Genomic DNA, 22,539 nt, shown 5'->3' with positions numbered 1-22,539 from the left:
AAATATTCTACTCATACAATTTTACCGGATATGGTACCAACTAAAATTATATACTGAAATGTATTATCTAACTACAGTAGCACGGTGCTACTTGCTTTTTTATACTTGGCTACTTGTTTTTTGTTTTTTTATATTTGCTTTTATAATGTTACAGAACTTCTAAACAACACTACACTGCAACTTACACTAATTTTCAATGTGGTATTTTGTCCGACAAAATGTCGTTATAACTATTATTTTTCCTTAGAATAACTATGGCAAAAACATGTAAAGACATGAAAGTACTACATACCTGACTTAACACGTTGATTCACTTAAAAGGCTCTTCCTTTTTATATTTGCCCTTATAATGTTACAGAACTTCTAAAGAATATTACACTGCTACTTACACTAAGTTTAAATATGGTATTTTATCCTTTTGTGGATAAAACGGACAAAAATAGGTCACACACACACAACTACGTTCCGTTCACGACAGCGCAAGACTGACGTGAAGACATAAAAATCACTCTTGCTAATCCATGCTTTTACACGTTTTATTTCACCATTCTCCATAGAAAGGTAACCAACTGATAAGATTGAATTTTTTATAGAAACAAACCAGCTTTAAAACGATATTAATTTCTTTTACACATAATTATATACAACAATCAACTTTTTAACACAGGTTTTTAATAGAATATACCTACTACAGACTGCATACAGTAAGCAAATATTTAGTCCCGCTCAAGTGGTAAATACTTGTAGTCGTCCTTTCGTAATCTTTTATTATGTGTAAATGGTGCTATGATATATATGGATTAAAAAATAGTCGTATTCTTTTATGATCTCCGCTAGGGTTAGCTACCCCCGTAAAAGGCCCTAATCTCTTGTATGTTCTGTAGAGGTTAAATAGGTGCCATACTCTTTTATCAGCTCTGCTGTTACATAGGGGGAAGGGTTAGAAAAAGTACTCAGAAGGAGACGAGTACACCCCCTTATTATGTTAGTTGTATTTGCTATCTTACATGGGAGTGCTGTTAAAGTATTTGTTCGTAGCCTCTGTGTAATTTCTGCTATGTTAAAATAGGGGTTGAAAAAATTGGTCATACAAGAGAACGTTCATAGTCTTATGTCATTTTTGCTGTTAAAATAGGGGTGGAAAAATAAGCCATACTCTTTTATGTACTTTTGCTATGTTGAACTAGAGGTTGAAAGAGAACGATCATAATCTCTGTGCTATGTCAAAATAGTGGTGGAAAAATAAGCCATATTTTTATTAGCTCTGCTATGTTACATAGTCTGCTATGTTAAAATAGGGGTTGAAAGGGAACGAATACACGCTCACAAAAGAGAACAAGATTTCGGGATGTTCGATTTTCCATGGCTGGGCAATACGCGTGACACGGCAGATCGTGCGACAGTGGAAAATCGAGCCCTTCGGATCAGGCGTGGCCTCGGAAAAGTGGAAAATTCATAAGAAAGTGGAGTCAAGTGGCGGTATAACTACTTGCGTCCGTATATGAGAGAGTAGTTGCAAATGTTTTTTTATCTACCCGGATAAGTATAAAGCTATGTTGACTGAAGTTCTGAATATAGATGGTGTTACTTTGTAAGCCAATAGTGACTACAGCCCGTGAATTTACTCGACCATGTTCGTTAGAACTTCAACTTAATCTCCAGCTATTTTAAATAACAGCAGAGTATATATACAAAAACTGTATTTGTAGCACGTAGCGGAAACCATATACGTAGCATAGTTATTTATTACTTATGTACAATAGGAAGTCCTTATCTCAAACTTCCCTCTTTTTTTTAAAGAAAAATAATAATAGAACAAAAATAAAATGACATAATAAGAAGGAAAACGTTATATGCAACTAACAGAATTGATACACTGTGCTGAAATATTTTATTCTCTGTCACGTATCACTATCCACCCTGGCTTAGAGTACGGCTTGGCACTTTCTTCATTGTATTTAGAAGTGTAGGATGTAATTGTTTTCCTGTTAGCTTCTGTTCATCTCTCATCTCTGGAAACTGTTGAGCTAACAGTAGATCGAAGTATTTGTCAAATATTTTATTATATGACAACTTAGCCGTCGTATCGGTTTTAATAGGTCATCATTTTACACAACCAGTGAATTCATCGTCTACATCGAAATTAGGTACAGGACAATCTATCTCAGATTCAGAACATTCTGATAGGATATTGCATTCATCAGAAGTATCCCATTCGTAATACCTATTTAAAAAATTCAGAAAGAGGAGTAACGGTAGTTGGTATGTCAACCGAGTGGAACTGTTCCGATTCTAATGAGGAGTCTTTTATTAACGCATTATTTACTTCTGGCAATAGTAAGGTAGGGCGCTTCTTCCTTGTTGGTTCCGTGGATTTGCGAAATGGGTCTGAAGTTGAGGATCCAGAACGAGTAGGAACTTCCTGTTCTTCTATATAATCATCCGTGGTCCCCAGGACACGGAATCAGTCGTCCGACTACAAGGCTTCCCGGTAAATATTGACCGATATCCCTCGTACCTATGCTTACTAGCGGTATGCTAATTTGTCCAGTAGGATTTGTAAATGTTAATTTCGGGAATTCGCACTGGTATCACGTTTGTATACCAGTCGAAGGCTGAAAGTCCCAATAATATAAATTCTGCCGAGGGATGTCAATTGTCATTATATATTCTTTTTCATAGCCTAATTGAGCGCCATACGGGAATGCAATATCGAAGATTAGTAGACCGTCTACGGCCTGATTGGCTATTACTGTTAGATGTCCTTTGCCGACCTCCACAAGAGAAGTATAAGATTTCTTAGCAATTTGTAATTGTCCTAAAGAGTTAGTTGCCTTAGCCGAATCAGTCGATTCAGCGTGTTCATTAGCCTGCGCTGCGTGAAAAAACATAATTTTTTTCTTTAGGAGGGACGGTCATGAAGACTTCTTCAACTCAAGTGCGTTGGTAGCTGAGCTAGTGAGTAAAGTTGTATAAGGGTGATTAGGTACGTGAGGTCGAAATTGGTGGGGGTATTATTTTAGCGTCCTCTTCAGATCCTACAGTGACCTCCGCTTTGATAAACCCAGTTGAACTCGCACTCACAACCTGTCCTTGCCATCGGTAGTTTCCTGCCCGTTTAGTGATACCGATGGGTCGCTAGGAGCTGGCTGCAAAGTGGAGGTCACAGGGGAAGTGAATTTCGAGAACTTGTCCTTCCAAATTCTGGGGTTCGTTCATATTGGTGCATTCCTCTCAGGAAATGCCGTGATCCTATTTAGAGTCAGTTCTAATGACTGACCATGATTTTCCGTACGGATAGGGTGTAACACTCCTTGCGTATCCACTTGGTGAGATGAGCAGGGGGAGTGAGTATTGTCAGAGTTCGGTGTGAGGGAAGAAAAGGATTGCTTTCTCCTTCTTCTGCGTCGCTTGCGCCGTTGAGACCGCTTGGACGGTGTCGAGGCTTGCGTCGCTTTGCTAATTGTATTTTAATTATCCAAACTAGTGGTATCATCATCTCTGGAACTTATAGCGTATTGCGTCCACTCAGAGCGTGGAGAGTTAGCATTGTTATCTTTATTAAAGTATTTACGATAATTATAACTCGGCATTGTACGAGTAGCACTGTTCGGGATCGGATCTACCTGGGCGTCAGAAAGCTCATAACAACGTCGCCGCGCATAATGTTTTGGCGTCTTCCTTCCTTGTGTGAGTTCAAACTGACCCTGACTACGCGAAATTCGTTTGAAATTAGTGGAATTAACATACTACTTTTGTCTTCTCTTGGACGTCTGTTCCGTAAGCAGCTCAAAGTAAAGCTATTGAGCAGCATTTCCATATACGTCAGCAATGACAAGATGGTCCGGCAGAATTATTAATACGTACCTATGTAGGTAGTCCACCCCAAGTATTGCTTTGTATGAACAATACTCGGGCGGAACTGTCGTAAAATCTAGATGTCGTCGCATGGTGTTAGTGAAATGATCCATAAGTAGCACGGAACACGTATTACTCTTAATAACTCGTTACACTTAGCTCCGACACCTTTTATCCTGGTATACCCCTTTGTAAATTGGTGATTTAAATACTGCTTAGGCACGTAATCGGCCCTCGCAAGAGATATCACGGTCTCACTGTCTACCAGTGCGGAGTCCCAATTGGACCCTATCCTTACTTTTACGGTGAACAAACTTTCCCCTCCGCGGCCAATCCCGAAATAGTTAAAAATCCGATCCCTGTATTGTAGAAGGGAGCGTTCTGCCGGCTCTGTACCAAAGTAATCCGATGGACACAGAGATACAGGAATGTACGATGGTTCACGGTCGCGCTTCAACGCTGGTCAATCTATTCTTTCGTTTATCCACAATAATTTTGGGTGGTCCCTCATATTTATCGCGCACTTGGCAGTTTCCTATTTGCTAAAGTGATCCATACATTCACCTAAATCGTTCAAGTCTTCGACCCCATGTGTTCTATAAAAGATCTGGCCCCAAACCTTCTCTAATCTTATGCATCAAATCAGTCTTAACTAAATGTCCACGAATAAATTTGAGATCTTTCATTAATCTGATAATGAAAGCCAAACTATACTCGCCTTTCGTCTGTCTTCTATTTCATAAATCATACTCAAGATGAACACGATAATGGATAGATATAAACGCCGATACTATTTTATTTTTTAGTTGTCAATAGGTAAGCATTGGCTAGTTCACTATTTCTCCAGATTACCAAGCGTTAGGTGGGCCTGTTAAAGAAAGCGGAAAGTAATCTGCCATTTCTTGATATGTCCATTCCTATATGCGTGCCGTGAGTTCGTACGATGATAGAAATTTTTCCACAGCCTCATATTTACCTCCTGAAAATAACGGGATTTTCACATCCGGGTATATATGATATGCTTTAGAGCAAGTATCCGCAATATCATCGTATGGACAGCCATCAGGTGTTGGGGAGTGCCAATTTTCCTTTAAGTAAAAGTTTGAGATTTTAGGCTTTTCTGAAGCAGGCTGGGACGAAGGTTCTGTAACCGGACTAGTTTTAAATTCTCTTTTAGATTTTATACTGAGATTCTCTTTGTCTTAAAGAATAGTCGCCCGAATTGAATCCGACTTTTGAGTGCTAACTATGTATCTGTTTAAAAACAGATATGTAAACTTTAATTACGAAAATGGATTCAGGAGTAAATTCCAGTGCTATTTGATACCCCAACATGACCCCCTTGCCATTTATCATATTTGACCGCGATTCAAAAGGCGCCTTACAAGATGGCAATCATGCACTGGAAGTACTCCCACATATAGATGCTCTACCTTGGTTTACAATACTAAAGTCAGATCTATCAAAAGCTTTTTCATTTTTGTGCCAAAAGGTTATTCTTGGAAATTGCCGACTGGATTTCAAGATGGCGTCGGTGTAGCAGCTCAACGAAGCATTTGCGCATCGAATGACTATTACTACGTTACTTAGCAACTCAAAGTGAATCTTGTCACAAATTTTAATCAAAATTCAACTCTCAGGATTTATGGACCTTCCTCGTGAGTAAAAATAGTGTACTGTGAAAGTGTCCGGGGTTCTGTTTGTGTTTCAATCTTCTAAAACAAACGTCTCTGCGGACACCATAATGACACTATTGGCAATAATGACACTATTGCAAAATGTTTAACTTCTTAAATAAACTTTGTATGGACAATTTCTAAGAATTCTCTCTGTGTGCTACTGGTTTAAAAAAGTCGCTTTGAACTCCTTGTATGCAGGGGTGCCCACAAGGGGGGGGGCTATGACGCAAACTGCGTCATTGAAATATTTGGGGGGGTTAAAATCTATAAATAAATACGTTTGAGGGGGTGTAAAAATTAATCGAAAAGATTTTTTTCATGGAAGAACACCTACGGAGAGACAGTTGAGGGGGGGTGCGTCATGGACATGAGGGGGGGTGGGCACCATTGTTGTATGGTAGAGAAAGAAAGAAAATATCCTCGCAGTGCATTACGATTAACTGGTTCACTGCTAGTTTTAGCTATTACATCAGTTAGTTGCAATGCGAATGAATCCGGGGAGTAGATTCACAAATAGACCATCAGAAGAAGGAAGTTAGTCAAACTTAAACACGAAGATGGAAAACAACTTACTAACCATGTAGCATCTGTAATATAATTTAATTGCTGGTGCAATATATCAGCAGAGCAACAAACCGCGATCGTAATGCGAATTACTCGGCCAAGTGTGAAAATGTTTTATTACATTCTTATTGGTTAAATTCAAGTGCGAATGTGTAATCCGATTTGTGATTAAAGTAAAGCATTAGTGTAGTGAATTCGAAGTGCCGTTAATTCAAGTTACAATATTCAAATTTCACGTATCCTTTCACAGCAATATTAAAACAAATATTACATTAGTCTAAAACTATATTTTAAGGTATAAAAGTATTCAATTTGTTTGTTATTTTCATCACGATTATGCCAATGTCTGTAGAATACAATAATGTTCGGCTCTAAGTAGGTCTATTATTGAGCGGTTATATGGTCAGCCTGGTTGTCCGAATCATCACTGAGATTAACCTAGAAAGTGGAAAAACAAGTAAGCTTTATTGGGATCGAATCCAGACTCTTACAAGAGTAGCACATACCCAAGCGAATAGGGTCTGTCCAGGATAGAATACACAGTTAGATTTGGCTGCCTTGCGAATAGAGACATTAATGAGTCGAATCCATACAGTTATAATGCAACTCAACATGCCAGGTCTGTTTATCTTCTGCTACCAGCTTCCGCCTTCTCCAAGGTGGTTCTATAGACTGGCAAACCGAATGGCGTACCTACCAGCAGCAACAACAACAACAACGATCTGTACCAGGCTTTTATTACTGGCAAATAGAATCTCTTTTCGCCACGAGAAATTGGAAGACGTCTCATAATTGGACAAGAAAACATTATTCTCGTCTACGTGTTCATTCATCTCAGACACCATCAAGCGATATAAACAAGGGCACTGCCCTCTCCTTTGTGTTATTGGGGAGTAGAATGTTCTATCGATTACTTGATCTTTCAGTGTTCTTTAAAGCATATTTACCATCCGATACTGAATACACTCATCCATTCTGTTTATTTCGCTACCCTAGTAATAGTTAGGGTTGACAACTCTAGTAAATAAAAAAACCGGCACCCCCAAAATTCCCTATGATAGGTCTAAGCGTGAAGTATCTCTATTCGGACCAGGGGAGGCAGGAGGGGGCAATTGCTCCCTCTGCGAAGAGTTTGAGGAATACGTATACTTTAATCGATTAGCTACTAATATACTAGTACAAAGCGTGAAAGTCATGTCTGTGGTGCACTTGCCCTAATTCAAGCGAAGTTTTAAATGACGCCCGTGGTTCACACCCATCCATGGGAAGGAAATGTACTATTCAGGGGCGTTATTTAGAGGGAAGAGGGAGGGGCGTTTGTTCCCCCTGAGTTTGAGTTGAGTTGATTTTAGTTTAGCGTCCCTTTCAGCAGCGAGACTATATGAGACGTGGACCTACTGATTAACGTGGAATCCCAACCACATGAGCTCCCACCGGGATTTGAACCCGGGTCTCCCACGCCAAAGGCGCGTACGCTAACCGCTTAGCCAGAAGGAAGCTCCCCCTGAGTTTGAGATGTATATGGATTTTATCAATAGAATAGTAGTAAATCAGAGAAAAATGCGAAATTTTTCTTATATCAAGGGGTCTTGCCCCCCCAAGCAAAATCTGAGATGACGCTCCCGGTACCGGTACTATCCTGAACAAAAGTGCACCTATATTTTGCATAATCCTTTGTACAATCACTAATAATCTTAATAGATATATTGTGCTATAAGTGAGAAACTGAAATGCCATCGATCATTTTATTGCATTTATCAGTAACTGAAACTTCTTTAAAATCATCGATACAGATGAACAAAAGTATAGTAATCTTTACGTGACAATTTTGGAATTGGAAAACGAAATTTATTCTTTAAACTTATACTTAAATGACAGGAAAATCCTTTAAGAAGTCATTTTTCACTCTCAATAAATGTATAAAGTTCCTTACAACAAGCTATGTAATGCTAGAATTTCTGGTGAATATACTTTGGATCGTTTTCAAAAGCACAGCGTATATGCAAGACTACTTGGCGTATACGCACTACAATATAAGCTCATTCTATCGTAAATTTAAGGTGAGTATACACTGGGCTATAAAACTTTTAGGTGGGTATACGCAAAGGCGCCGATTCTCACCTCAAACCTCACGTGTTCCCCTTTTTGTATTTATAAATATACAATATTTGGCATAAATTGAATGCAATTTGTCTTAAAATATTCATATATATATGCCTTTCGCATCTGAATGCCCCCTCGAAAAATTTACAGACAAATCTGCGCCGTTGGGTATACGCCGTATATCTCCGTATACGCCTCATTACATCAGTGCTTACAAGTCAATTTCAAATTTTCCCTGATGCAGTCCCTATCATCCTTTTAAAATTGTCTAAACAGATGAACAAAATATATTAATCTTTGGTAGATGGTGAAACGTGACAGTTTTGGATTTACAGAATAAAAGTTACTTTTTAAATCTATACTTCGAACTACATACATATTTGAAAAACCGGTCGTGAAGGGGTTTGTAAGAAGTTGGAGTGGTCACCGGCTTTAATCAAAATAATTGCAATATATCCGGCAGGCTGGTGAAAAACCGGCCATTTGGCAACCCTAGAGTACCTATCTTAATACCTAAACTACCACCTCGTTCTTTACAACCTGTTGCACTATCCCATAGTGAACAACTACGACTTATAATGCGGTCAAAGTGTGCAACTGCAATAGTGTCATTTTCCTTTTATTCATAGCAACATGTGGTATATAGTATCTCCGACAAACTTAGTGTTTCATCTCAAATGATTGATACAATCTTGCATTCTCATTTCGTTCACGGTTTCAAACTGAATGATATGAAATAAGTCAAAACCTCCATTTTTTTTTTGCTTCTATTGCTGATTGGGCATCTACCTGGAGAAATAAAACATTAAAAGAGAGAAAGAAAGAACATTGAAATATATAGAGAGGAATTAGAATCCACGTAACTGTGAAATTCATGTAAATAATATGTATTCTTTAAAACGAAAATGTGCAAATAATAGAAGTATATCGGGATATTAACCTATAGCGTCCTTAGCGACGTACAAATAAATAACTCGTAAGGTAAGTATTCCTGCAGTTTTACCGCACGGATCCATATAGAAATTCCGGAAAATTAATTCTTTGTCTCTGCTTTCACATTTTGTAACTTGAGCAATAACATTTGAAAAGTTCTTTGGCATTCTTTGGCAGATTCTCTTTAACAGGTCTTCTGCAAAACATCAGTTAACCTGTGCTAGATGGACACAAAAATTACCAATGCTACATTACTAAAATATAGGTGAACGAAAGGGTTAGATGCCCCGCAGGGCTCGATTTTTTTAATACTATTTTCACAGTTCACACAAAAACAAGGTGCCCACTAAAAATGTAAACAAGGTTTCAGTGGTTCCGCTTCTTCATTCTTGCTTCCCGTGTACCCTAATTCGCATTTAATTTGTTTATACACCTTGCATTATGGCTGCCTCAACGTCAGAGCTTGGGTACCGTACAGTGTCACATTTTTTTTCTTTTTGTTAACGTATCAATCTGTCGCGGATCTAAAAGCGCAAATTACTTCCATTACTTCAAGTATATAATATAATGTTTGCTGTAATTTATCATAAACATTTTATAAAATATACATTCGTATGTAATTCTCCTATGGGAGATTACTTTCATTTCAAGTTCGATTTTCATTTCTATATTTCCAAATATCAGAGGTAAGTGCATACCGTATTTCCATTACTTATACACTACTCTATTAAAATATTAGTAGAAACGTCTGTAACTTTTATAGTGTTTAGCAGAACGGATACAGAAAGAAGTAAAAAAAAAAAAAAAAAAAAAAAAAGAAAAGAAATGGACGATGCAAGTATTTGACCGAACGACGTAATCTAAGCTAACCTGAACTAAACTAAACTAACCTAATATTAATAGAAATAAGCGAAATTCTAATTTTTTTGGGAAAATTATGTTGGACCCTTACATTAACATAAACTAACCTAACTTATGCTAAACTAATCTAATGTAAATATAAATTACCGAAATTTTTTAATAACAATTGCTGAACCCCTTCTGCTGAACGTAAGACATTTTATAAGTCTATGGATCCGTATAGTAAAAGTGCACCAGTGCTTTTATGCCATATAGTTTTGCGCTATCCTCGTTTATATGTATAGAGTTCATTGCTCACGCTGCTGCTTCCTACGGACTCGCCGTTGCTAGCGTTCTGGATCCTGTTGCGCTTTTTAGTGCCCACTTAATACAAGTTAGTCTGTATTAAGTGTATTAATACTTAGTTAATATTAGTATTAGTCTGTATTAATATTTAATACAAGTCCTGCTCTGTAGTTCTTATCGTGTATGTACATTGAAGCCATCCTAAAGTGAATCTGTGCATAGGATCTGTTCAATTTTCTTTTTCTTTTGAGAAAATCTTTCGTTTTATTATTTCTATGTGATAAAATATTATGTACAGAATTTTGTATACATGTACTTTGATCTAGTTATTTCATTATGTAAGATTTTATGATACACTACTTCATATAAGAACGATTTGGTTAATAGTATCTAGCATTTTTCTACTATCTAGGGTACAGATATTTTTTATAATGTGAATTATTGTGCTGGAATAAAAAAATATTTATCCAGAACATAAATTGAATGGGGGCATATTTGAAATTGGGGCAGGCCATCAATCTCTTAGCGTAAAAGACAGTCACTTTATTCAGTTAAGGTTGTGGGTCCAGGTAAATGGTGACGTTGCATTTTCATTTAGCATTCGACACCTGAGTAGAGTACAGCCCAAACGGCTAGTATGATTTTAAAAATCCTTAACTGTAGATTGAAATCTATCATATTTGGAGACATTAATCCAATGTTCTCGGGATTGCTGCCAGAGTGAGTGTTGCTGTGCTGAGCTTTCGTTACCATACAGCGGCAACATCTTCAGAGCTATGAAGATGTTGCCGCTATATGGTAACGAAAGCTCAGCACAGCAACACTCACTCTGGCAGCAATCACGAGAACATTGGATTAATAGTAGACGCCAGCAAAGCTTCAAGATCATATATTTGGAGACAGTTCCCTGTTGTAACTGATAATAACAGTTACCCTATGTAAGGTGACCTTTGAGACACGCTCTCTCTCTCTCTCTCTCTCTCTCTCTCTCTCTCTATATATATATATATATATATATATATATATATATATATATATATATATATATATATATGGTGTATCTTTAATGGTGTGTCAAATTCAAGGGATGGTGGACAATGAAAGTTTGAGCTATAGTCCGCCGAAAATCTACCAAAATAGAACAAAATAAAATATCAGAGGTATGTTGGGTCAAAAAAAGTGCATTATTTGAGCTGTAGTTTCGATTCAGGTACATGGGGCCACGGTGGAACAGTGGTAGAGTGTTCACCTCTGGCGCTTGGGGTCCCAGGTTCGATCCCAACCCCCGCCAAGTGAACTTTATGGTGGGCAAACACCGTGTGCGTGGGTTTCCTCGGGGTTCTCCCACTTCCTTCATTCCACCATTTCATTCATTACTCATTATCACTGTCTCCTTTAGCCTGACCGGCATAACCGTGGGACGTAAAACTGAAAGATTTCATTTTCGATTCAGTTACAAATTGAAGAGGAACAGTGGCAGCGCAATTGGAGCTTATATGACAGCACTGGTTGGGATCGGAAATATTAGGTAAAACTTACCGGGATAGAAAAAGACACAGAAAGCAATTCGAGAGGCGGACTTCTATTTCGGAAATACAGCAATTCCGAGCTGTAACCCGCCAAAACCGATTGACTAATACCAAACTGCTAGAACTGGAGAACGAATTGTCAGAGAAAGATTGGGTAAAAGGAAGTAGTACATTATTGAACCTGGAGATAAGATTTATGTAGAAATCGATTAGAAACAGTGGAGGCACAAGAGGAGAATCACAGAAATGTACTGTATTAGTATCGGAGCGTTGGAGACAAGGAGATTTGACAGTGATTCAGAAAGCCATAAGAAAACAGGAGGCGATTTGCTGGCCTCACAAAAGCGATACAAATTGTGGCAGTTGACAGGGGTGTGGTAGAATGTGGGATTTCAAAGCCTGGATTTTACCGAAGTCTGAGAGCGATCATAGGAAGCAGGATCCTTGGAGCAAGAAATACGGCATAAAGGACAACGAATTGACGTAGGAGGTCGATTCCAACAATCGAACAATGCGTGTATTGTAATGGAGGACGTAGTAAAGCTAGACAAGATTGAAAATTATATTGGTAGGAAGAGATGATGTACTTACATTCACAGCAGATGCTCAAAATGGCGTCTCCTGATTTCGATACAGCCTGCATCGCCGTAATAAGTTTTGTTTCATCGTTTCGAAGATGCGTAGTTTCGTCCTAATGACATATCCGGCAGCGATGATTCGTGCAAGGAGGGTTTCTTCTTCTGCACAGGTATGTCGTAAACGATAGATTTTACATAACCCCACAAGAAGAAATCAATTGGCTTGAGTTCAGAGGATCGTGATGACAAGAAATGGGACCGCATATTCTAATACATCTATGCGTACGGAATAGTCAAGACACTAACGATAACCTACTCCAAAGTGTGGTGGGGCCCCGAACATTAAAATGTATATCTACTAATTCAGGGAGTGTTTCTTGCACGAAAACTGCGTATACCTGTGCGGTTAAATAAGGCGGTAAGAGATATGGTCCTATATGCTTGTCACCGACAATGGCTCCCCGGATATTTACCCCCAAATCTCTGTTGATGTCCATGCACAATGATACCATGGGGATTTTCGCCGGCCCACAAATGACTGTTCCGGCAACTAAATACACTCTCGTAAAGCAGGCTTCATCTGTGAAGAATATCGCGTCGGTCTTGCAAGCAGAGCTGTACTAGGCATTCATAAACACCACACAGGGTGTGATGTCTGTAGGATGCAGGTGTTGAACTTTCTGTGGATGATAAAGGTGTAGCTTTTGTTCACGGAATATTCTCCAACTAGTAGTGTGATCAATCCCCACTTCATGTGCCAATGCAGTAGTGCTTATCAAAGGTTGTTCTGTCACTATCAGAGGCTCGTCTTCAAGATCTGGAGTCCCGGTTGTTCGTCTCCTTCCGCGGTGGTGACGTAATGGGCGCAAGCGTCCCGTTTCCAGTAAACGCTGAAATAGCCTCGGGAACATGGCCGCCTGTGTGAATACCTGTTGTGATAGAACCTTGGAGCTGAACGACAGTTTCCATTAGCTAGCCCATACACAAAGACCATATTTAAGTTCCTCAAAGATGAATTCCATTTCACTCCCGGGCTAATCCCGCCAGTGACAAGAGGACAGACAACACATAGGTACACACACTGAGAGACTACCGACGGAATGAAAACACAGCTTCAGTCTAGTGAACGGAACACTTCATCTGCCAAATGATAATATCATGACCTCCGAGTATTGTAATAGAACGGGCGTACATCTACAGAGACTCTTGTTTCCTCTGTTGGTGTGCAGCAAACAAAGTAGGTAACGTATGATATTCTAGCAAGGACATGTGTCGCATGACGCTTTTAACAATACGAAACGTGTTTTTTTGTGGTTTACTAAATAGGGCTTTCAAGAAAAGTTTTATGCAAAATTGCGCGTGGAGCATTGTACCTGCCACAACGTCGCGAAAGATTAATAAAACGCAACTTGAGGCCATTGAAAGTCAGGTCTGCTAACATTTACAATAATTTGTGGAATACATAACTAGGAGAAACCCGAAGACACCAGTACAACGATTTCGTCAAACACGAATCCTTACATGAGTTGGGATCCACTTCAGAACTCCTTTCAGATCTGAGTGCTTTACCACCAAAACACGATGCATCAAGGATGATGTTAAATGAGAATGTTCACATGTCAACAATATTCTAGGTGTGGGGTATAGGACTCTCTTGTGGCTAGGGCACCATTAGTGATGAAAATAATAACTCATCTTCATTTGTACTATTGGTAGATAATGCAACCTACTCCGATACTAGTACATCCATGTCTTTTCTAAAGAAATACCCCTGTGTCAATCATTTATTGATGTTGATCGCTCCCGATATTTCAGACGGTTCTATGTACGAGAATTACAACTCAGCTTCCATGTCGAATATTTGTCCCCAGCACGAAGAGTATGTCCATTTCTTGTGAACACACCCTTACAGAGCCACTTTTCTGATAGATATGTACCTGAATCTAATCTCTAGGTCCAATAATGCATTATTTCCTTCGACCCGGCCTTTCTCCGACAATTCGTTCTCTAGTTCTCGCTCCTCTGTATTAGTCAATCGGAGTTTCGGCAGACTATAGCTCGGGATTGCTGCATTTCCTCAATAGGGATTCATCTCTCGAATTGCTTTTTGTGTTCTTTTCCATCCTCACGGTATGTTTTACCCAATGTTTCCGATCACAATCAGTACTATTATATGAACTCCCTTACGCCCCACTCTTGCTCATCTATTTGTACATGAATCGAATCTCCAGATGAAATGCACTATTTGTGTTGACCCGACCTTTCTCCGACATTTCATTCTGTAGTTCTATTTTTTGTGCTATTTTGGTACATTCTCGGCGGGCTGCAGCTCAGAACTGACGCATTTTAGGATAACAACTTCTTATATTAAATAATATATATAACTTCTTTTGTCATTCTTCAGCATCCCTTGAAGTTCGACCCCTCATTAGAAATGTATCCTATATATATATATATTAGACTCATTCGGTATTGAGTGTAGCTTTGAGGTGTTCTACTGGAATGAGGAATAAGAACAATTTAGTATAGGTTAAATAAAAATTGAATATACAAATTTTGCTTGTATTAAATTTATTAGAATTTACAAGGTTAAATTTGTTACTTAAATTATTTAGACCACTATACTTCTGTCAGTGCTTACCACTTTCTTTCGGAGTGATTTGAACGTAACAACAAATCACTTCGAGCGAAAAATACTTTTGGCTCTCATTGTTCGGCGATTTCTTTCTACACTCCTGAGTCAATTAATCACACAACACTGCTACTTGATTTTTGACGAGCTACTTTGGAAAGCATCGAGAGCTGTACTTGTATTTCCGACTCGTCAAGTTGATTATCAATAAAGTCACTGTATAACTCAAACCTTTTGCAGATATTCATGATGGATGTGTTAAAATTTGAATCTTTATTCAGTTAATAAGTTGTTTCTGTCCTTCAAACACATACTTAGTTTCTTGCAACTTATCTCATCAGGATGTTCTTCACTATAACCATCGTTTTCACCATGCTCTCATTTGTTTCCTATGGGGGCGCGGTGGCTCAGTGGTAGAGCGTTCACCTCCGGTGCTTGGGATCCCTGGTTCGATCCCAGCTCGCGCCGTGTGGACTTTGTGGTGGACAAACACCGTGCTCGTGGGTTTTCTCGGGGTTCTCCCGTTTCCTCCCACTTTCTTCATTCCACCATTTTCACTCATTTCTCATTATCACCGTCTCCTTTAGCCTAACCGGCAAACCGTAGGACGTAAAACTCAAAGATTTCATTTCATTTTCATTTGTTTCCTAAGTGTTTGGACAACGGTTTTTAATCTCAGAAAAAGGGGGAAAGTTCTGCAGGATAACGGGCTGGTATCAAACTCAAATGACGACTTAACGCGTTCTATTGTTATGTTGTAGTGCTTATCAAAGTATCTCAATATGATATACTGGAGTATCTCAATATGTACGCTGTACCTCTACGCCGAAGGTGGTACCGAGTGAGCGTATAGAATTAAGCAAGGCAGGGATTGAATAAACCCTCTGGCATTCCTGGTGCTCCCAAATTACGTTCGATTCTGCCAGGGTGTGGTCATGCCGTGTAATTCAGTAGCAGGTGTTAGCCTATGCCAGGAATCTCGGTAACGACGTGATGGGTGATAGTTGAGCTTGCCTCAACACTCGGATATTATTCCTGTAGATCATGGGAAGCCTTAACTCGCTACCAAGGACGCCTCCACGAGTAGTTAACAGGTTGGCACTTAGGATTTCAGTCTGGCTGCGCAGTAGACGTATCCCACTCCCTTAGCTAATTAGGGTTACATTTTCGTTTGCGAAACAAATGGACACATCTGTTCTGTACTGAGTGGATGAGGACCAACTGTTCATGATAGAAGAACCATTAACCGGGTGCAGTTCAAGCGGAACCGGTCCATTAAGTAGGCCAAATGGCCGCAGCACAGCTATCCAGCATGATCAATGTAGAAGTAGACAACATTCGATCTTAAGTACACTACTCCAGTATATAAATGTACGTCTCAATTTTTCTTAGCCCCTTAAAATTGGCAGTTTGGGAACGACACGCTCAAATTTGTAAGAGATGAAGTCATAAGAAAGAAATAGTGTAATCTTCCCAACACACTTTCTTGTCTTCTGTTCGAAATATTCAGATCCTTTTTCATTACTTAATGTAATGTTAGTTTCAGGACAAAATAATACCTTGGCGAATGCAGGAAACATTGTTTACTTTGAGAAAGAACCCAAGCTTTATAACTCAAAGAGAATCGTGGAAAAAAAAAAAAAAAACAGAAAAGAATTCCATCCGTATCAATACAATTGAGAGGTAGTTCTGCAGCGATAGACGTGCATGTTTAGTTTCTTCTTTCAAGTGAAATTCAACTCTTTCGATTCCGACTGGGTGTTTTTATTTTTTAAAACAAACTTTTGTGCGTTCCTTAGTTTACGGTTTCTGAACTTTGGATTTATTTCATTCTTTGTTTCTTCAGAAGAGGTCATACTTTAGAAAGTCGTTAACGGACTACCGTTAGTATCTGAGGATTTTGCAAGCACCAAGGAAATTTAATAACTTTAACTTTTTCTTTTTTAAAAGGTTCATAGATGCTATTGGGCCGCGATGGCTCAGTTGTAGAGCGTTCACCTCTAGTGCTTGTGGTCCCGGGTTCGATCCCAGCCCTCGCTAAGTGAACTTTGTGGTGGACAAACACCGTGTGCGTGGGTTTTCTCGGGGTTCTCCCGTTTCCTCCCACTTTCTGCATTCCACCATTTCATTCGTTTCTCATAGTCACCGTCTCCTTTAGCCTAACCGGCATAACCGTAGGACATAAAAATCAAAGATTTTATTTCATTTTCATAGATGCTATTAAATTTTACTAAACTGGGTTAAAGCACTTATTCTTTCCAGTATGCGTATTGACGGGAGAATGCTAGGGATTGCACCCTAGTAAAAATGTATGCTCGAAGAAAACCTTTTCATCCCTGTCAAAGTTAACTTTTCTCCTTCTAGAATATCTTTGAGTTTTCAGAAGGAGAGAAACAGGGAATAATTTTTGTGTTTTAGAGAGAGTATTACAATTAGGAACAAATCTTGCTAAGAAGAATTTTTAAGAAAGAAAACTCCTTAATAAATTTACACAGTCCGTGTCCGTCCGCCCGCATGACGAAACGTGTTAATAATCTTTTTATTTGATAGATTACCACAAAATGTATTCATTAAGTAGTGAGTTAAAAGTTACGAATCGAGTTTAGTTATCTAGGCAGAAATGGGAAAATAAAAATGAGTAATTACTGTCTTTTACCTTGACCACTAGACCAAAAACAGGTAACATATGCATAGAGAGAAACGGTTTTCAGCTATCAATTAAACATTCCAAGAATACATTTCATCTATGTTCTTTACTCTGTACTAAAACTGGAATCAGTAAAAGACCCTTACAACTTTCGGTTTCAGTATTGATCCACACTTACCAAAATGATAAAATAGCAATAGCCTTCTATTTAAAAATCCATTTAGCGTCTTATGTATAAGTAATATGTTATGTCTTAACTCTATTGAAACCAGAAGATTCAGGTATTAGCCACTTTCGGGTTTAACATTGTTCGCTATAGAATGAAAACTCGTAGTAAATAGCAAAAACCAGTTTCCTGTGGGACAAAATTGTCCACTTCTGGTTCAACAGTGATCTTTATAGAGTATGCAGTCATAGATAGCAAGAAGTTGTTTTTTGAAATCAGTCAAGCTTCCCAAAATTATATTCCGTCTTCAGTCTAATCTTGCTACTACAAACGAAATGACAGAAATCTACTACCACTTCTGGTATATTAATTGAGAAAATATTACAACACACAAAACCCTTCTTTATGTGGTGTACACCTGTTACTAGTTATAAGTGTCTGTTGCCCGTCAAACTCAGTACAACTATACATTATAAAGTAGTAGTTACACGTGTACACCAAGTGAAGAAGTGTTTTGTGATTGCATAAATATAATATGTGATGACTGGGCGTATATGAGTGAATTTTTCCTGTGTGGGGAAAATATCCAATTCACACACTGGTTCTCTTTCGTTTTTAAATAGTCAAACCTTACGCTAGATAGTTGAACTTCCAGAAAGTTCTTAATCTTTCTCCGTCCTTTTTCACGTTCTAATTGCAGACATTCCTCCTGCCCTGGTTCAGTTTAAATCGGTAGATCGGAACTTTGTGCCACTATTCTCTTTAATTCTTGCTACGTGTCTGTGTACTCTGTGAATTATTTGATTTGTAATTATAAACTAAGAATTACTATTTTGAACACAAGAAGTTGTTAATTATAATTACCATCCCCTTATTTTGTAAAATGCAAACCAAACCAACCCATACCGTTTACACGGTACACCTATGTTCTGACTTGCCAAGATTGTAATTTGAGTAGGCACAGCCGTCCTGTAGGTGGACCAAAGGGAGCATTTAGTTTAAGAAAACTGACATTTTACTCTTTCTGATTCATTTTTGAAAATACAATTATTTAGAGATTAACTATCATTTTCTAAGGCAGTTTTACTATTATTATCGTGAAAGTGCTTACAAAGTTAGTGTAGGCCAAGTTAACACTAGAAGTTCGCATTGAGTATTGAAACGTTAAGTGCGCATGGGGTCAAATTTGACCCCACATTAACTTAACAGCTATTACGTTTTGATTAAATATTTCACAGATTTCGAGTTACATACACATTTTTAAATAATAATTAGACATTAATGTGCATAAGCTATAATTATCAATATTTAATACAGTATAATAAGTTCCTATAGATACTAATTCAGAAACAGATTATGTAAGTATTTTATTGTGAAGTGTGAATAAAATGTTCTACTACAAAAAAAGACATTTTGGTTATATGTATACCCTAGTGTGTTCGTTTTAAAGTTTACCATTGTTATCTTGTCTTCTAAACAACTTATACTAGCACAATTATTGTTTTCCAATTTTGGTTCCGTTCTATTCTTGTTCACTCTTATGCCTTTCAATTCCATCCTGGTACCTTGAATACAGACTACTTTTCTTGTGCACTATGTACACACAACTTTCGAACATTTGTTACACACCAAATACGTTTGTTCTCAACGTTGTAAGGTCATAGTCTGCATCTCTTCATTTTCTTGCTTTCCTTATAGACCGTTCCAGATTTTTTTTCTCTACCAAATCTCCAAATTATCAAGCTGATCCCAGTTGTTGCAGGTTACTCATCAAGCTGATTTCTTTTGCCTTTGTAAAATTTGTATTCCATATTTGACTAATTTCAGTATGTGGAGAAATTTTCTTCTTCTTCGAACAGTGTTTTGAGCGGGTTGTCTCTTGAGAACAGGAATAGTTGAGGTCCATTGGACATTTCCATCACGACTAGAAAGTGATGTCGCATTATCTCCAATTGATTCAACTGTGTATCATTAACTTAGGTTCCATTGTAATCTGATTCGTCTAGATGGTCTGTAAATTCCTCATCCGCATTACTGCCACTATTGACATCATAACAGTTCTTCCCAGTATCACAAAATAAATCATGTTTTGCTTATGTGTTGTATCCTTTTGCAAATTTAAGATTTTCCATTATAGCGGGTATATTTCAATTGTCTGCAAAATGGAAGATAAACTGTATCACGTTTACAAAAAGCGACACACCAATTCATAGCAAACAACATCAAATGATAGGCGGAGAGCAAAAGTCAATTGTTTTGCAGCCAACAGAGTTGACACATCCACTTTATATATATATATATATATATATATATATATATATATATATATATATATTTAACTCCAGGGAGATATAAAGTGTTTACGTTTTTTGAAGTTTCGCGAAGTCCACTTGGGGTCTTTTTAGACTTTAACACGCACTCGTCTATAAACTTTGATTTTTTACTTCTAAGTTCATTGCTTTTTTTTTTTTTTTTTTTTGAACAGTAAAAGAGAAGTAAAAGTGTAAGAAATATAATATAATATATAATGTTGGAGTCAGGAAAGACTTCCAAGCGGACCTCTAGTGTTAAAGATAACTGTGATGTATATGAAATTTATACTTTAACACTGCGAAAGTTTGGTACAAACTTCATGTGTATTAGGTAAGAATTTGCAGACTATTGCGCTCTAAATCTGGTTGTTCTATATCCAGTAAAACATTGCGTATGAAAGAGTTTCCACAACTGAATTCACCAATATTATGTTACCTTAATACTGGATCGATTGGTCCAATCATTATCGACCTGAGTACTGCAGAGCTGGTTCTGATCCTATAGGACTCTTATCCAAATATCATGTAACAGTAGCCTATCGCATTCTCCTCACCATTTATATTACTGCTGCGCCTGGAGAACGGAGTTTTCAGAACAAATAATAGTTATTATAAATACCTAAGAACATACAGAAAGCAAAAACGCTTAAATGAACTCAAAGTGAAATAACAAAGAAATCACACATGAATTAATGAGGATTTACTTAAAACAGAGTACGACGAGAAATCACTTTATTTTAAGGATAGGCTCTCTTTGGCCAAATAAACAACACAGTGTGATTATAAAAAAAACAGTAAGTGTAATGGAAAAATTTTTGTTTGGAAATCCGTTGTACGTGTAAAATTAAATATTTTAAATAAACAAGTGGATTCCGTTACGTATTATGAAAGAACGGTAGATTTTGAAAGTACGGGAGCGTTCGTAAGTTCGATTGTCGGTGGAGCACTGGGTCGGAAAGCTGTAAAAGGCTTTGTTAGCCCAGCCATCTTGAACGAGATTTTCCTGGGTTTTCCTTATTCACATCAGGAAAATGCCAGGATAATTCCTAACATATAGTTTCTAGGCTGCTTTCTTCTTTCCCCAACCCTTTCTTCTTTTCGTTTCACCGGATAGTGTGCTCGCCAAGGGACATCGTGTCTCAAAGTGATGGCCTAATATGCCCGTAGCTGCGGAAAGTCCAGAAATGTAAATCCTAAATCCTTGAAACTAGGTTTCATATTAGAAACGAAAGTGGTAAATCTGTAGTTTCCGTTTGCAATAGAGAGATAGGTCGAAGATCCAACCTGTTCCTCACACGCTGAATCCACAGGAAATAATTTTCTTGATCTGTTACAATTTTTGATCCAAGAGGATCAAAATTGAAATCGGAAGTTATATACTTTGTAAAGCTTCAAGTTTTTCTGTTAAGGACGGAAATAGAACTCATTCCTGTTGTAGTGAGTCCATATATCCCATTTTGTTACAATTCGAAATTGATGTGATGCAATGAAGAAGGTAGCGAATGCTGTTCTACACGTACCAAGTGCTATATTGTAAGTTATTGAGTGGATGTTGTTAACATGAAGACATGTTTAGCTCATAAAATAAGAGGATGCAATCTCGGCCAAAGACTGAAGAAGCTACCACCCAAACTATCTGGTCAACTATTACATCACTTTTCTTTATCTGTTGCCACTGCTTGGCAGTTTGATTCATTAAAGAAGATACCTGTTGGACAGGATCAGTTTAAACATATTGGTCGCTATCGAAATGTCAACACGTTTCTGCTTTACGAAGGTTATCGATAAAATTACAGCCGAAACAATCGAACAATTTCACAGAAAATTATCCTTAAATACGGTGCTTTTACATATTTATATCTTGAGAGGCACCAAGTGCATAGCGCCAAGAGACTACAGAATTTATCAAAGCCCTATAAGTTTGGGTATAATTTCTGCTCTGCATACGATTATAAAACTCTGGGTATAGTGGTAACATTCCACAGGATTCTCTTAAGTTCCTCTTTTCAGAAAAATTAAAAACAGTGACCAGAGCTCATTCCATATATAATCTTCGGCATTAACACTTTCATCCAAACAGGAATTAAATATTCAAGCTTTTTCTTACTTCACAGGTTTGAGCCAAAAACGATTGCTGACATTACAATTGCCTCGACACCTACTTTATGCATTGACCGAGATCATTTAAATCGAATTAGAGAAATTGCAATAACTACCCTAACTGCAAAGCAAGTTATGAAAAGCAAAAAAAAAAAAAAATTACGATCCCATGCACAACCAAGTTAACGTTGAATCAGGCCAGAAAGTGCTCGTTATTTATCCAGATCTCCAAGTTAGTGCCCCGGACAGATTTTCCTCAAAATTTGTCGGTCCAGTTACGATAATTGAGAAG

General features: G+C 37.9%; 1 protein-coding gene across 3 annotated transcripts in view; it reads left to right on the top strand.

Moving 5' to 3' along the window:
• LOC145662289 (uncharacterized) overlaps positions 1-22,539 on the top strand; it is a 179,330-nt gene that overhangs the window by 125,170 nt on the left and 31,621 nt on the right. The window contains exon 1 of one of the 3 annotated variants that reach the window (XM_081727702.1): positions 8,600-9,185. The exons of the other annotated variants lie outside the window; for them this stretch is intronic. The gene's annotated coding sequence lies outside the window, so the exon portion shown is untranslated. Of the gene's footprint in view, positions 1-8,599; positions 9,186-22,539 lie in introns of those variants that run through there. 3 annotated transcript variants of the gene reach the window in all.

The sequence above is a fragment of the Thermobia domestica genome, chromosome 1 (genome assembly GCF_964235325.1).
Source record: "Thermobia domestica chromosome 1, izTheDome1.hap1.1, whole genome shotgun sequence".
Classification (NCBI taxonomy): Eukaryota; Metazoa; Arthropoda; class Insecta; order Zygentoma; family Lepismatidae; genus Thermobia; species Thermobia domestica.
The sequence above is the reverse complement of the archived record's forward strand: the minus strand, read 5'-3'. Positions and strand labels throughout refer to the sequence as shown.